Source organism: Hemiscyllium ocellatum (assembly GCF_020745735.1).
Source record: "Hemiscyllium ocellatum isolate sHemOce1 chromosome 27 unlocalized genomic scaffold, sHemOce1.pat.X.cur. SUPER_27_unloc_11, whole genome shotgun sequence".
NCBI classification, from domain to species: Eukaryota; Metazoa; Chordata; class Chondrichthyes; order Orectolobiformes; family Hemiscylliidae; genus Hemiscyllium; species Hemiscyllium ocellatum.
The window spans coordinates 483,038-490,252 of NW_026867478.1; the positions used below are offsets into that span (position 1 = coordinate 483,038).

The 7,215-nt window shown below is 46.1% G+C and overlaps 2 non-coding genes across 2 annotated transcripts; both read left to right on the forward strand.

Moving 5' to 3' along the window:
- Nucleotides 1–4,303: 4,303 nt before the first annotated feature.
- Nucleotides 4,304–4,377, forward strand: trnan-auu (transfer RNA asparagine (anticodon AUU)). The gene has a single exon. It is a non-coding gene; the product is annotated as a tRNA-Asn (tRNA).
- Nucleotides 4,378–6,609: 2,232 nt separating this feature from the next.
- On the forward strand, nt 6,610–6,683 carry trnan-guu (transfer RNA asparagine (anticodon GUU)). The gene has a single exon. It is a non-coding gene; the product is annotated as a tRNA-Asn (tRNA).
- The last annotated feature ends 532 nt before the right edge of the window (nt 6,684–7,215 follow it).

Here is a 7,215-nt window from a genome sequence, read left to right on the forward strand (position 1 = left end):
AAGGTATGCTACACACTGGAGGTCTCTAGCAATGTGGGGAGGTGGTGTTAGAATCTAAAGAAACATCACACCACAGATTTCAAAGTGAGGAATCTCCACCAGAATTTAAACCTAGAAAGATGCAGCAGCAGTACTTGGAAGAACAACACTGCAGTGAATCCCTGAACACTTCCAGAGACAGATATTGTCGGTGGAAAGTCAGTTAAATTCTGCCATCAATTGGGTGATACCCAAGTTGGGACTGAGGTTGAACTTGGTGACTTGATGGGGGGGGGGGGGGTTATTTTTAGTTGCTACATACAATAAAGTGTAAATCATTGTTTCAGCAGTTGATTCTCTGCGCAGTTTCTGAGTCAGGAGCCAAATTAAGGCAATTCACCCACAGCCACAGTGAGGCTAGGATTAATATTGACTCCATTGCATTCAGCAGGACATCACAGCAGCATTCAAGATCTCAAACAGAAACACCCAGCGGAACATGTTGCCCTACATTAGGTAAAATTAGCCTGAAAAGTGGTGTAACCTGTTCTAGTGATAAAAATAAATCCCCAACACTTTAAAATCAATTATCAGCAATTTTTTTATCCAATCGTTACAGTTAAAAAATAAACACAACTATTAACAAACTGGTTATAGGCCAGGAGCAGACAGGTGGCATTAGTTTAGTTGGGGATCATGGACTGGTTGGTCTGAAGGGTATGTTTCTGGCCTACATGACTCCATAGCACTGAATGAATGGAGATCCATCCCAAAGATGATAAAAATTTCGAGCACCACTTTACGCAAATATGTGGACCCCCCTCCTGAGGGCAGTAGGGCACTGAGGTTCAGTAGTTCAGACAGTCAGCCAGCAAGTTCTCTCTGGGAGACTTGTCTCAAGAAAGGAAGCGGTTTCCTGTCACATCAGTTAGATTATCCAGTTTGGAGCAGGTCCGATATGTCCAACAAAATAGGTAGACAGGGCAGTGAAGAAGGCTTAAGCCTCACTGGCCTTCATCAGTCAGGGAATTGAGTATAGAAGTTGACAAGTTATGTTGCAGTTAATCAGGATATTGGTGAGGCCACACTTGGAGTATTGTGATTCGTTTTGATCACCTTGCGAAACAAAGATGTTATTAAACTTGAAAAGAGTGCAGAAGACATTTACAAGAAACCAGGACTCAAGGTCTGAGTAATAAGGAGAGGTTGGACAAGCTAAGACGTTTTTATTTCGAGCATAAGAGCCTCGTGGGCGGGGTGGGGGGGGTTGGGGCGGGCTTATAGAGGTGAAGACATCCTGAGAGGCATGGAGAGGGTGAATGCACTCAATCTTTTTTCCCAGGATTGGGGAATTTCGAATATCAACATGCATTGAGAATCCCCATGAATACACGCAGCCTGCGTGGGAGTGCTCAAGGGCTCTAATTGCAGAGAGAACTTTAATTCTTTGGCGAAATGTGGACTAGTGTTCTCGCTGTAGACGAGCCTTTCATTGGATTGTTGAATCTGGCGGGTAACAACGACCCCTGACCCGTGGAAACTCTATGGAAGCAAATTGATTTCCTCAAACTGACTGGAGTGTCACCAGGATTGGGCAGAAGCCAATCGGTTGCCGAGTGCTGGAGAGGGAATTCCTTGCAGCGCCAGGGACCTGGGTTTGAACCCACCCTCATGGTGACAGTGTGGATTTTGCCCTTTCCTACCCCTCCCCCACTCCCTGTCTACGTGGGTTTCCTCTGGGTGCTTGGTTTTCCTCCCATGTTCCAAAAATGTGCAGGCTAGAATGGATTGGGCGTTCGAAATTCAGGGATAAGCTGTGGGGGTTATCGGGTGGGTCGGGGGTGGGGTATGTTCTTCCGAGGGTCAGTATGGACTTGGTGGGCCAAACGGCCTGTATCCACAGTGGTTCCCCCAACGTGTCTCCAGCCTGGCTTCCAGCTCCATCTCTCTGTGCCGAAGGTCCTCCAGTGTGTGTTTTCCCTAGTTTCCAGCACCCAGAACGTCCCACCTTCTGCAAATCGAAAGACAAGTCCCACCCTGCCCTCTCCCATGTGTGTTGTGTAACTGCTTAATCACTTTTAGTGGCCCAGCAAAGGCTAATAGCCAATTTGGCAAACCAGGAGGATGGCCTCAACCGCGACCTTGGGTTCATGTCACATGACAGGTAACCCCACTTCACTGTTATGCTCTCTCTCTCTCTCTCTCTCTCACACACACACACACACTTAAACACTCACACGCTCGTGCAGAGCCTTTCCGGTAGACATGCTCTCTCTCAGACACACAATAATACGTCCCTACACTCACACCAATGCATACATCTTCGCACATGATTGTACTCCATCACACACACACTTTACCCAGCATGCACACGTACTTACACACACACTCTCTCTCTCATGCATGCACTCACGCATTTGGAGTGAATTTGCATTTGCAGGATTATATATTTGGAAGTAGAACCAGTCTGACTCAAGATTGGGATACAGACAGACTCTAACCTCACAGCTTTCATGCATTGTTTGACGTGAGGTGCTACCTCCTTTTATAAAACATTAAGTTTCCTGGAAAACGTGACTTAAAAGAAGTTCTGGAATGTACAGATTAGTTAGCCGAAATCTGCAATCCATTTTAAAAGATGAATGATTTAACAGAAATCTAGGTTTCTTCAATTCATCACTTATGTTGCATGACACAATAATCTTTTTGCACTATATTCTGCGCCTTGTGATCCTACTCCACAGCTACCTGATGAAGGAGCAGCACTTCGAAACCTAGTGCCTCCAAATAAACCTGTTGGACTATACCCTGGTGTTTGTGAGATTTTAAAACTTTATTTCCAGTGAATACAGCCCACACCTCCAACTGTTGCCAGTAAACTTTGCAATGCCAATGAAACAATGAACCTGTAATCCTGAAAAATATACAATTTCTAACAAGATTAGCTACTCATTCACTGATCCTTCTGAGACATGACATTAGTGCTGGAGGCTGAAAGAAATGAGCAGCTTTAAAACAAAAACCTGTTGGACCTCGCAGAGTCTGAACCTGGCGGTATGTTCAGGTAACCTTTACTACGACCTTATTTTGTTACAGCTTCAGATTTCACCAGGAAAAGAGGCATACAATAAGTGCTTTTAAAAGAAAACACCTCCAGCTCAAAGTGCACCCAGTCCCCCCACCCCACTTTCTTTGTTGGTCAGCTGAGTTGTCCGTTTGTTACTGGATCACTGGTACAGCCAGGTAAAGCATGCAGCTGGGATGACTGAGTGGACCCTTTCCTGCAACGGCAGCTTCCTTCACTAAAAAGGGACAGGAGTGAATCAGATGGTGTTTTTTCTCCCCCACTGCGGCTCCTGGGAGTGGAAAGGAAACAATCACCAAAACCCAGTCTTAGCTTTGTGAATCTTCAAAAAATAAGCCAACGTTCATCCCTTCAGATTTTCTATCCTGAGCTTTGTCACTCTTTTGTAGGACATTACAAGTGGAAGTTTTGCAGAAGAGCACCACAATGCAATCTGATTAATCAGGACCTGGATGTTTTCGGTCTTTGAATGTAAGTGTTGTGCTCCAGAACATTGGTGTTCACAGTTTATAATACTTATCTTCCCAATTCCCTGTATCACTTGTCGAAAATGTTTAATTTGCGTCTTGTAATCCTTTCACTGTCTGCTAAAGAGGAAAGTGTTTGCGTGTTTTACCTAAGTTGTGTTGATCTTGCATACCTCAAGCCTCAAGTTAATTTCACGAGAAACCTTCACCAGTTCAAAAGCAAACTGTTAGTGATGGCTCTGTTTCTTGTCACGTATCCAATTTCAGATCGATTTTGTTAATGTCCCTTTTATTCCTACGGATCCACGTTCGCACACAGGGCTCGAACAGAACTGTCTCTAAATACATTTACCAATCTACATTCATCCTGTCTCTTGTCCAGAGACAATCCAGACAACGTCCTCTTGTTGAAGAGGCCGGGAGATTGACTCTGATGCTCTCGGGGTATGAACTGATCTGAGACATTGAAAGAATTGTCGTTCGTGCACATCAGGAATTCAAACCCCTTCTCGCCTCCGAGCCAATGAGGGAACTCGGGAACAAGCAAAACACTGAAAGGCTCGAAGGGCGACGGCCCCGGAGTAGAAAGCTAGTTCCTCGTGACATGGATGTGTCTGCAGACTGTCCCCGGTGTCTCCACAATGAATGTCCCAGGCTTTATTATGTAAAAGTAAAACTGATAGACGACAATTGTAATTCTCGGCGGGGCCGGATGAATAATAAACTCACTAACAGCCTCCCCTAAGCGATGGTGCAGCCCGCGCTCTTGCTTGCCTCTGTAGCGCAATGGGTTAGCGCGTTCGGCTATTAACTAAAAGGCTGGTCGTTCGATCCCACCCAGGGGCGGTGTGCTCGCTGCTCTCCCATGGCTTTGAAGCGGTCCGCTTTTAATGGGCTCAGGAAAATGTTCGCAAACAGAAATCCTTTCCCCAAAGTGGTTTCTAGATTGAATTAATGCTTGACGTGAGGGAATGCGGATGCTGAGAAGCCGAGACAAAAAGAGAAGCTCGGCAGGTTCGACAGTACCTGTCGGAGTAAGAGGAATTCTGAAATGCTGTGTCTGTTTCTCATTCCATAGATGTTGCCTGTCCTTCTCAGTTCCTCCTGCAGTTTCGTGTTTTGTTTTTAACTGAAAGTTCATTTCATCTTTTGCCATGAAACACCTAGACTCGCCGTGTGCAGATATTTGACTCTTTCGAATCACTGTGAAATGATTGCATTCAAACAAACTCTGCGATGATTCACTCTTTCTCAGCTCCACAGGCAGACAGACCTGGGAAGTGAAGCTGTCAGTGTGGTTCTGTATTCGTGGGCCGAGTGGTTAATGCGATGCACTTGAAATCCATTGCGGTTTCCCCACGCAGGTGTGACCCTTGCCGACTACAAAATGAGAAATGTCGTCGAAAAGAAAGGGAGCTTGCTCCCCGGCTTCTTCTTTAAGATTGAAATCAGTGGAGGGGGAAAAATATTTCACTCACATTGGGACTGGTGGGAATCTGCAACCCACTGCCTGTTCGGGTGGAACAAGCAGATATCCGCAGAGCTTCTTTTGAGGCTATGAGCCAAATGTCTGCAAATGAGACTAGAACAGTGAGGGACTGGAAATCGTGATCGAAATGAAGCAGGCACCTGAGGACAAGGGTGTTTCCTTTGTCAGTGAAAGGTACTCGTTCACAAAGTTGGGACTGTGGAAGGGAAGCAGTGACGGTGATTATCTTTGGTTGTTGACCTTGTGACTGTTCCCATTGCTACGCATGTCCGTGTTAGCGTCAGAACTCTGCAGCATGGTGGCGTTAGATACGCACAGGGCCAGGGGCGCAATGGATGACGCATCTGAGTCCACCTAACTGTTTGAAATGCAGCTCACAGCTTCTTCACACACCCCAATTAATCTTTCTCATTGTCCTGAAGCCGGCATACGGTTTGAATTCCCGATCTGCGGGAATGAGAATCTTTTCACTGCCTTGCATCTATAAATATCTCTCAGAACATCGGAGTCAAGTCACAGCGTTTTCAGATGAGAGGAAGCTGAAATAGCCCCACACGCTGCTGACGGGCACATTTTACTTTCCCCAACTCACCGCCCCAACCACTGCGACTCCTGGGAGTGGAAAGGAAACAATCACCAAAACCCAGTCTTAGCTTTGTGAATCTTCAGAAAATAAGCAAACGTTCATCCCTTCGGATTTTCTATCCTGGGCTGACAGGGATGGGTTTTGTCACTCTTTTGTAGGACATTGCAAGTGGATGTTTTGCAGAAAAGCACCACAATGCAATCTGATTAATCAGGACCTGGATGTTTTCGGTCTTTGAATGTAAGTATTGTGCTCCAGAACTTTGTTGTTCACAGTTTATAATACTTATCTTCCCAGTCCCCTGTATCACTTGTCGAAAATGTTTAATTTGCATCTTGTAATCCTTTCACTGTCTGCTAATGAGGAAAGCGTTTCCGTGTTTTACCTAAGTTATGTTGACCTTGCATTCCTCAAGCCTCAAGCTAATTTCACGAGAAACCTTCTCCAGTTCAAAAGCAAACTGTTAGTGATGGCTCTGTTTCTTGTCACGTATCCAATTTCAGATCGATATTGTTAATGTCCCTTTTATTCCTTCAGATCCACGTTTCGCTCACAGGGCATGAACAGAACTGTCAGTAAATACATTTATCAATCTTCCTTCATCCTTTCGATTGTCCAGAGACAGTCCAGACACCGTCCCCTTGTTGAAGAGGCCGGGAGATTGACTCTGATGTTCTCGGGACATGAACTGATCCGAGACATTGAAAGAATTGTCGTTCCTCCACATCAGGAATTCAATCCCCTTCTCGCCTCCGAGCCAATGAGGGAACTCGGGAACAGGCAAAACACTGAAAGGCTCGGAGAGAGACGGACCCGGAGGAAGAAAACTAGTTCCTAGTGACATGGATGTGTCTGCAGAGTGTGTCTCCACAATGAATGTCCCAGGCATTATTAATGAAGGGTAAAAGTGGTAGACGACAATTGTAATTCTAGGCGGGGCAGGCTGAATTATGAATTCACTAATAGCCTACCCTTAGCGATGGCGCAGTCCCCGACATCGCCTGTCTCTGTGGCGCAATTGGTCAGCGCGTTCGGCTGTTAACTGAAAGGTTGGTGATTCGAACCCACCCAGGGGCGGCGTGCCTGCTGCTCTCCCGCCCGTTGTTTCCTTGGCCTGGTGGTGCACTCTTTCTCAACTCCACCGGGAGAGAGACCTGGGAAGTAAAGCAGTCTGTGCAGGTATACATTCGTGGGCCGAGTGGTTAATGCGATGGTCTTGAAATCCTTTGTGGTTTCCCCGCGCTGGTGTGAGCCCTGCCATCTCCAGTTGAGAAATGTCGTCGAAAAGAATGGGACCTTGCTCACTGGTTTCTTCTTTAACATTCATATCTGTGGAGGGGGATAAATATTCACCCTCTTTGGGACTGGTGGGCATTAGCGACCTCCTGCCTGTCAGTGTGGAACAAGCAGATACCCCCAGAGTAGTTAAGACACATTGAGATGTCTACCTCTTTTGAGGCTATGAGCCAATTGTATGGAAATGAGACCAGGATAATGAGAGGTTTGTCTTCGACTGACACAGACTTGTTTGGCCAAAGAACCTTCTCTGTCCTGGAGAGCTCTATGTCCTGCTTCCATCAGCTCATTTTGTGACGTGACTGGGCAATGT